A 10041-nucleotide genomic window follows, 5' to 3' on the forward strand; every position below is an offset into this window, starting at 1 on the left:
ATTCCTCAGTTCGTAAAATAAATCACAGAATCACAGAATGGTTTGGGTTGGAAGGGACTTTAAAGCACATCCAGTTCCAGCTACCTGCCATGGGCAGGGACACCTTCCACTAGAGCAGGTTGCTCCAAGCCCTGTCCAACCTGGTCTTGAACATTGCCAGGGTTCAATGAGCAAGGTGGGTTCTGATAGATGTCTACAAATTGTGGGTGGGTACTGGTTGCCATCTATTGCAGGGTAAGAATTATGAAATTAGCAGGAATGGTGTCCGAAACAGAGAAAAAAATGTTCTGGTGTCCTCAGCATAAGGACATGGAGCTGTTGGAACAAGTCCAGAGGAGGCCACGAGGATGATCAGGGGCTGGAGCACCTCCTGTATGAGGACAGGCTGAGAAAGTTGGGGCTGTTCAACCTGGAGAAGAGAAGGCTGCGTGGAGACCTCATAGCAGCCTTCCAGTATCTGAAGGGGGCCTACAAGGATGCTGGAGAGGGGCTGTAGTGATAGGACAAGGGCTGATGGGTTTAAACTTTAACAGGGGAAGTTTAGGTTAGATATATAGAAGAAGCTCTTTACTGGTGAGGGTGGTGGGGTGCTGGCACAGGTAAATGTTCCATCCTTGTCAGTGTTCAAGGCCAGGTTGGACAGAGTCTTGGGTGACATATTCTAGGGTGAGGCATCCCTGCCCATGGCAAGGGGGTTGAAACTAGATGATCTTAAGGTCCTTTCCAATCCTAACTAGTCTATGATTCTATGAAAAGTAGACTTCCTGCCAACAAATGCTTTGGATGCAAAAACTATCTGCATGGCTTTGAAGGAGACAGGACAAATACCTGGAAGGGACAGCTTTAATGAGGGTTACTAAATGGTCACACCAAGTGCAGGAAATATTTGAGCTTAAAATAATTACAGGCTGGGAAATTACTCAAAACAAGTATCGTATATGTTTGCCCCTTTTCTTACACATGAAGTCTGCTTATGGCCATTGTTGAAGACAGGATGCTGAACCAGATGGCCATTCTGCAGCTTATATACCTATCTGCTGCAGATAAAGGTTTGCCAAGATATTTTAAACCTCGGTATCTGAGACCTTGATGATTTTTTTTCTAACTTGGTCGGTCTTCCAGGTCCCTAATTTAGTGCTGATACTTCCAGACTTCTTCCAGGTCATCTTGCTGGTGCTATCTAGAGAATGAATACAGTGGATTTTAGTGTGATTGGAACAGGACTTTTGAAACAGAAATTCAGAGAGCATTGGTCTTTTCTCCACCGTTCGAAGTATTAGTGTGAAAATGACTGCATTTTCCTTTGTTTGAATCTGTTTTTTTGTTGCAGCAAAGTCCCAGCTATGCTGAAAGGAACTGCAGACAGTCTGTAGTGGCCATTTCCCATCCACTGCTTTGCTACTCATCCCTAAACATCTCTTTTAAACTTTCTCTGGATGTACAAGCTTCAGTTTCCAAGCTAAATTTCTTGTAGTTATTTTGATCACAAATACTGACTACTCGTTTTGTTTGTTAGTTCTTCAGGGGCTTTTTAGCCTTTCACAAAGGCCAGAGAACACCACCATTTGGGAATCTTACCGGCAAACGTTTGATCCATGATATGTGTGATACAAGAACAGTCTCACATCTCTGTCACTGGTAGAATGCAAGGCGAGTACATAAAATACTTCCTTATTATAATGCTTAGTAGTAAGTGTTGCTATTAAGTCATCAGCTAATTTCTGATTCTGTGAAAGAAGCATGTTTTGGGCAGAAATTTTCCAGGCCTAAGTTTGTTACAAAGTAAATTGTTTGCTGAATAAAAAGCTTTTAAGCAGCCAGACAGCTGAAAGGCCTGAAATTAAACAGTTGCAGTTTGCATGGAAATTGTCTTTATTGTGGAGTTGTCTATAGGGTTTTTGTCTTGGCCTTCAGCTTCAGTTGTCTCCTTTGCACTGCCGCAGCCATCTTGTTTAGTCTTTGCCATTAGAAAACAATCAGAAAACCAGTGTTGCCAAGTACAAATGCATCTCATTTTTAAGGTTCAGCTATTTATTGCCTCATCTGATTAATTTTAGAGACAGCCTGCTGCATGATACCTTTCAGATATTGCCAGCTCTGCCAAATGTAACGAAAGGAGCATTTTGGTCAGACATTATTGCTGCTGCCATTATGAGTTCTACCATTGCCAGACCTTTGAGGCCAAACCAGCACAATTTTCTTCCTTCATATTTAAGAGGCTGACTGGCATAAAGAAGAAATCTTGCATTTGACTAGGTGGACAGTGGAAAGAAGCAGCTGCATACACAATGCAGAGGCTCAGCAGGAGAGAGGCACTATCTCTAGGATTTCCATTGTGGTCTAAAAAGCACTGGGAGCAGAGCTGAGACGTAGCTACAAACTAGTGTGTCACAGGATAGAAGAGTTTCAGCAGATTATGAGAGACCAAGAAGCAGAAGCCAACTCCATGTGAGAAACGGAGCACAGCTGAGAAGCTGAAGGAGGCGGAGGTGAGTACAGAGGTGTACAGACCACTTCAAGAATGGGTCAGTGGAAGGTTGAAGGTCAAATGTTTGGCAGGTGAAAATCAGTAGCATTTTTAGGTACTCTAATTCCCGGTTGAGCTGTTATGCTAGGACTTAGTTGAACATGCTTAGTTGAAATAACACCTGTCCTAAGCCATCCTAACAGGCTTCTGGAGGGGCTTCTGAAGTTGATTAACTTTGTTCTCCCACCTAATTTGCTTTTCTGCATTTTCTGGTTTCACTCAGGGCTGGAAATGAGAGTTGTCAGGAAGGCTAGCTCTGTGCTGCCTGAGAAAACACAAGAGCTTGCCAGTGGAAACCTTTGACTGGTGAGATGATGTTAAAAATGTATTCCTATAAATTCAAGCAATGAGACAAAGAAGTCAAATTCCTCATTCATTTTGCGATGTATCAGTGAAGCTTTACATGACATGACAACGTGGGAATGATACAACAGAGTGAGACTGCAATCAACCCCGATTGTCACAAGCTGACTGCAAGGCAAACATCACTTCCAACGTTTGTGTCCCTGCTCTCAGACACCAAACTAGCTTTTAGACCCAAAGATAGCAGAACATGTTTCAACTGTGTGTGTTTTGGGGGTAGCTTTGTTCTCTTTTTCTACCTCCTTCCTGCAGCTGATTTCAGGGACTCAATGTTTTTCAAGCTGGCAAGACATGCTTTTTCTTTATTGCCAAGCTGATGAAATGGCTTCCAAGAGAAAAGACATGGGGGGTTATTTTGGTTTTCAAAGCTTCCGCTAGTATTTAGTTTCTCCCTCTCTACACATCCTTTGCACTCGACAAGCAAAATGATTGGATTCAAAAGAAAATGTGCTCAGAAGTCGGAGTCCTTTTTGCAGCATTTATAAGTGAAAGTGCAATCCAGCTGTTGGCAAATCATAACCTCATTGTTTTGGCAACACTGTTGCATTTACTTTTTTTTCCACTTACACTAAACTTGTTTGCTCAGGTATTGGAATTCAGAGTTTTTCCTTCTTTGTAGAAATTCACACCCTTTCTGGCAGGGTTTGAACTGTTTTTATTGCTTACAATTATACCTACAGGTAAAATAAATACTTTCCCACGGATACTTTGGAATCTGGTATGGTTGTGAGCTGAGGTAGCTGTAAGAGCTGAGTTGTACAACTAGTATTTCTGCGGCTCTGGCTTTTCTTTCTGACGGTTCTTAAAGACACAGGGCTTGAAGCTCTTCTTGCTCTTGAGTAATCAAAGCAATTCTTTTTAAAGGCTTCATCCATGCAAAGCTGGGGTGGATGAGTGAAGGACCATATGCCCTGTAGAGAAAAGACATCTAAGGGAAACCTAACATGACTTTGCAACACAAATACTGTTTGTGGCCTTTAGCATGTAACTGATCAGATCTCAGTAGTGTGTGCACAAACATGACATTGAAAGAACATTTTTGGTGTCACAAAGAAAGGAGTGGAAAAGTTAGGAAATGCCCTAATGGAGGTTGCCTGTGTAATTCATTATGATTCATTTTTTAATTATCTGCTCACATAGTATTTTTTCCGCAGAGCTCTCTACCTCTGTGCACAGGATGTTCAGAGCACTCTTAATGAGCAACTATTCAGTAGTTTGTTTTATCTTCATTGTTGCATGTGTGGCCCAAGCCTTATTTACTGCGTGCTATTAAATCCTGTTTTGAGAGCTAAATCCATAAAAAGAGTTTGGCCTGGTGACCTTGTGTGCTGAAGTATCTAACTTCTGGCCCCCCTGCTGTTTAGTGTTGAGAGGTAGAGTTTATGACCCAGGTGTGCTGTTGCAGCTGGATTGCCACCAGAGCAGGGCTAGCTCTCCGGTGTGTGGTATGGATGTGCCATTCCCAGCCCACCCCTAGCACAGGTAACATCAGGAAGTACACACTACTCTGTTGCATCAACCTACTGTCAGGCAGTATTCAAATAAGCATCTCCTTTCATTGCTGTTAAGTAATGTATGAAAGACACTTAGAAATATTTTCTACTCTCATAGACTTTCAAAAGACTAGAAATATCAAAAGTCTAGAAATAATTTCTACTTTCATAGACAGTTAAGTCTAGGATTTGTGACTTATGCCTCCTGTTTTCAGCAGTGCCACTGTTGAAAAGTGTTGGAAAAGTATTTCACCAGTTGTGGCCCAATTTTCCACTCTAGAATGGAAATCACAACATTTACCAAACCATGTCACAGAAGTGTTCTCTGGAGCCAATGCTTAAAATTCCTTTGCAGTCTTGGATATAAAATGTTAGGGAAAGGCAATGTATTGTTGCTTCATCCAAAACTGAAGGAGCAAGTTCCAGAAATATCCCCATGTCTCACTGCCTGTGATTTATTTTTCCCATTAGAAAATGGGCTACTTCTAGTGCGCTTTAAACTGGGGTCTTCCAGAATCATCCCAGAAGTCCCACCAACACATTTGAGAGAAGACATCAGAGATTTACCAAGAGGTAGTGAAGCATGCAGATTTCTACTCAAATCAGACTGTCAAGGTTATGTCTGTAGCTGAAGACAATGAGCTATGGATGATTCTTCAGCCTGGAGAGCAAAGAATATGGTGTTCTTCATCCATATGGTCACACTCACACTTTCTCCCCTCCCAAAAAGCCAAAGTTTCCTTGGCCATGCTTCCCCACGGAAACAGTTGGTGACGTTTACTTTCTGTCAGATCATGCTTAAGCAAATCCAGGAGAACAGTAAGAGCTAAACCCGTTTTATGAGTAGGCCAACACTGATGTGGTCAACCACAGACAAGGCTTGTGCGTGTGCTCCAGTCCTACTTAGTTCATCATGTGGACATGGCCCGGGGTGTGTGTAGGGTGCTCAGCTTTTTACAGACATGTTTGTCACATTGAGTATGGGGAAATCTTTGTGGTCTGAAATGTTTCATTGTTTTACCTTTGGGTAGTTTAGAGGGCTCTAGATTATACACATCAATATTCTGTGTGATTAGAGCTGAGTAGACAGCCTGTGATTCAGTAGTCTTGGGTAGAGTTGTGGGAGTGTACCAATTCCAATGTTATATTCAGCAGAAATTTTGCAACATAAGAATGTAATTTCTAATAGGTGAATAAAAGAAAAGGTTTCCTCTTTCCAGAATATTGCTGGGGTTTATATTTCAGAGAGGGAGGAAGGGTCAAAAAGTAGCTCCTTGAACCTGAATGTCTTACAGTTTAGGATGACATCCCACTTGCCATATGATTCTTTCTCTGCTTTTCTATTGTTGTTTGGAGGGAGAGGTAACAGAGGTGGTCATTTTCTTTTTCTGGGGGTGGGAGGGAAACATCCCGATATTATTGTAGTTTCTCCTTAAAGGGCCTTTGATGATGGTTTCAAGGGCAGAGAAACAATTTGCTAATTATTTCTACCCTGCGGCCCTGTCAGTGTGACCTCATGCTCATTTTCAGCCAAACGCTGCATTGATTTTCTGCATTGATTTTCTTGCATTTATATTTAAGCTGAATTCGCAAGTCTGTAAACGATAACTGAATTGTTCCTCCTGTGCTAACATATTGGAAATGTTCATTGCATTGACTGAGAATATGCTTCCAAATGTATGCATTCACGTAACAAGGCAAATAGACCACAGTTGGTGTGTGTAACAAGACCAGATCTGTGAGAAGAAGGCTTGCTTGTCCAAAATGTGCAGATGTTTCTGGAAACACAACTTTTTTCCACCACTAAGGGCCTAATTGGTCTTTAATCCTTGGTGGGCCAGCATGTGGGACACTAGCTGTATTGTGGGGAACAATCTATATCACTCTGCAAGGTTCAAACCTTGCATTAATGCAGGTTAGCCATTTGTAATAACTCCATAATGGATCTCTACAGCAGGATATTTTTTCTTTTAATCTAGCGAAGAAATAAAACTCATCCAAAACTCTATCCTGAATGTATTTTCTGGGAAACAGGACTCAGACCTGAATGAAGTTGTACTCAACTTGTGTCATTTCTCTCCCAGGTCCCCAGGGCTTTGTCTCTGACTTCCTTCAGGAACTGGATTTCCATGTCACTAGTCCATGTCCGTATTTAGCACACTGCTGGGGGAATCTGATTTGGGGACCTATGATCAGTGGTCAGATACTTTCTTGATCTCAATCCAAACTCTTCTAAAGCTCCTTGGTTTCTATAAAGGTGATGATTCAGCCTGACTGGATCTATGTTGAAGGCTGTGACAGAACTTGGGTTAACTGCTGGCAGAACAGACTTTCTTGTGAGATTTATAGTACTTCCTGCTTCTAGCTGGGCTGCAAATAGAACAAGAACAGCCTTTCTCATAGTGTCTTGGCACTGCTCCTGCTAGAGGGAACCCAGAACAAACAGGATACAATGAAAAACACCAAACTTTCATGAACTTCTTTAAAGAAAAAAAAAAAAACCAACCTTTGCTTGTGGTTTGGTTTGGTGGACTTTTCTTGGGCTGTTACATACTTTATTCATGCCACTTCACTCACCATTAAATTTTATGAATGTTTATATAGTGAATACATCAAGTTATAACTCTGTGGACTAGATATAATCCAAGTCGACTTGAAAAGGTAATGTTTTGGCACATCAGACTCTTAATGTTAACATCTCTTTGCTTTTCTTAGTGTTTTATCTGCACTGTCACTTTCTGTACTTGAGTCCAGCATTGAGTACCCTTTTGCTAGTGAGCTAAACCCTTTAAAACAGGCAGTCCGTGTACATCTGTCTGAGACATATTAATTGCAGTGGACATTAATGTGGCCTGTCAAAGACTGCAAAGGGGAAATAAAGAAGCAGAAAATCAAGGACTCCCAAAGTCTTCTGCCAGGTTTCAAAATCAGGATGCAAAATCCATTGAAAGGAATAGATTATATATATTTTTAACAACTTCCTTAGCCTTCACATAAAACTCTGCATACCATGCGTGACTTTTCTCCAGTGAATCATAACTTCATGCCTTTATAATATGGGCAAACAAAGAATTGAAAACTTGAGCTGCAAACTGGGGTGATGAGTTTCAGAAAGAGATGCAAAATAATATAAGTGTAAGACATGCAAATAGGATTGCCTTAGCCAATGTGAATTCATTTTAATTTTTGTTTGCCACCCTCGTATGGATATTAGTAAAAACAAGGAGCTAAACAGGTTTATCAAAATCACCAAAGTCCCAAAGTACTCAAGTTTAAAACCTTCTAACACTAAAAACACACTCTGCAGCCCTCCAGCTGATAGAAACCCACGTAAACAAACAGATGTTGTCTATTAATAAATGCAGATGTTTAAAAGCAGTACTTATATTTACAGCCTTGAGCCCTGCATTTCCGTTCACAGGCCACGTGGCTTCTTTCCTGACACTTTGTTAAGTATAATGATTAAAAATAAAGAAAAAGTTTTCTAAAGCTTCTGTGACTCAGGCTGATCTCCCGCTCATTTTTAATACCACCTGAGTTATATCTCTTCTCATTCTGCTAAGATTCTCTGACTGCAGGTCCATAATCCATGAACTGTAAGGCTCCTTCCTTTGCTTCTGATAGACAGCTGTGTATGATTTTCCTTACCACCAGGTTTCTTCTCCTCCTTTTCTTTTCCCCTTCACATGCGATTCTTTGACACCACTGAGTAAGAAAGTTAGAGGATGATCAGGTAGGGGAAGCTGAAGAGTGGTGGAGAGTCAGAATGAGGGATCAAGGAGTTTAATTTCCTCATTTCTGGAGCTGTTCAGCAGGGATGGTGCACATGAGCAAGGTCTGCAGTATCAGTCTCACTAAATGAAAGTACCCATGCATTTCCTGCATAGCAAAGTACAAACTGGTTACTTTTTGGTAAGAAACCCATCCTGCGTGCTCCTCAAATAGAAGTTTGTCAGTCTCCTGTGTTTTATTTTAGAACTTTGCATACCTTGGGAGGCCCCAGTGCTCCCCCTTCATCCATCCCTTTTCTACCCCACCCCTAAAATAAGTAGAAATATTCACATGTTAAATAAACCCCATTGAAATAACTTTATAGGGGTAAATAAATCCTAAATAAGAGGAAATATTTCAATACAAATTCAAAGTAAGTATATGGATTTGTTGTTTTTATTGTATTTTTCCTTTAAAATACCCCTTTGCAATCCAGTATTTGTCAAAAGGACCACTCCAGGCCATCATGAGAGCCGTTGGATGGCTGAGGCTACTCAGCCTCGAGCCCATCCGGGTGTTTACCAGTGCACACAAGTCCTGACAGCAGTCGCAAGCTGCTGTGCCTCATGGCTTGCTTGACATACAGTTTCCTTTATGAAACAGTGGTTTCCTGTAGCTCTCCATTCAGTTTAAATCCTGGACCTCAAGTAACTCTTACATGTCCTAGTTACTCAAAAGGTAACATCAATTTGCTATAAATTATAGGCTCCATGTGTGCTTGATGTTACAAGCAGCCAACAAATGGACATGCTACAGAGAAACCAATATAAATGGACTGCTTTGTGACTGTTATCACAAAATTAAATGTATTTGTTTTATTGGTTTTAAATTGTATGCAACAGAATTATGGTGAGAAGGTAACAATTAAGAGACACCCTAGTAACACACTCATAAAGACAACCCATGTTTTTGTCTTAAAGTAATAGGGGTAGAATTAAAGACTTATAGCTATGTTATAGCAACATTCAGCTCTCCTTTATAGTTGCTAATGGATTTCTTCTCCAGAGTGCCTCAGACTAAATGATTTTCCTTGCTTTAGTGAGATGAGAAGAGCCTCAGAAAGGCTGGGAATCTGTCTTTTCTCTTACTCAGATATAAATCAGCTAGATCAGCCTTCAAGCCAATGAAGTTTAAGGAAAGTTTAAATTGTTATTCATGAGACAGGAGGTTTTGCAGACAGTTACACAGCTGCTCTGGAGGGTCTTCATCATCTCATGGTACAAAGCAGGGTGAAGAGCCTTTGCAGCAGCTGTATGGCAGCCAGAGAAACCATTAGTAACTCTTGGTGTAAGCAGAGGTTTCCAAACTGTGATATGCGTACCACTGGTGATACACAAACCATTTCCAGGTGGTGAGTCACTGGAATGGGTTGCCCAGGGAGGTTGTGAGTGCTCCATCCCTGACAGAGTTCAAGGCCAGGTTGGATGAAGCCTTGGGTGGGATGGTTTAGTGTGAGGTGTCCCTGCCCATGGTGGGGGGGTTGGAACTAGATGATCTTGCGGTCCTTACCAACCCTAACTATTCTATGATTCCATGGTAGATGGAGGCAACTTTTTCATACCTGTGTGAAGTTGCTTATAAAGCTATAGGGTAAGTATTTCCACACAGTTACTGGAAGTCATTCTTGTGCCTTTGTGCAGACACCCTAGGGCACAAATCAGTTCCTGTCTGCAGTGGTTAACTCCAGTAACTGCCAGTGTGGAGGTGCTGAGCCAAGCTGTGAGCAGGTGTCTCTGCACAAGCTGTGACCATCTGGTAGCTGGTGAAGATGGTGAGGATGATGGGCCAGGTAGGTGAGCAAATGCTGTAGGTGGGGCAGGCTGGAGAGGAAGGTTCTTTGTGTGTGGCCATGGCATGGTCATGAAACTCGTTGCTGCAGGCTGGTTA

Source organism: Lathamus discolor, chromosome 6 (genome assembly GCF_037157495.1).
Source record: "Lathamus discolor isolate bLatDis1 chromosome 6, bLatDis1.hap1, whole genome shotgun sequence".
Taxonomy (NCBI): Eukaryota; Metazoa; Chordata; class Aves; order Psittaciformes; family Psittacidae; genus Lathamus; species Lathamus discolor.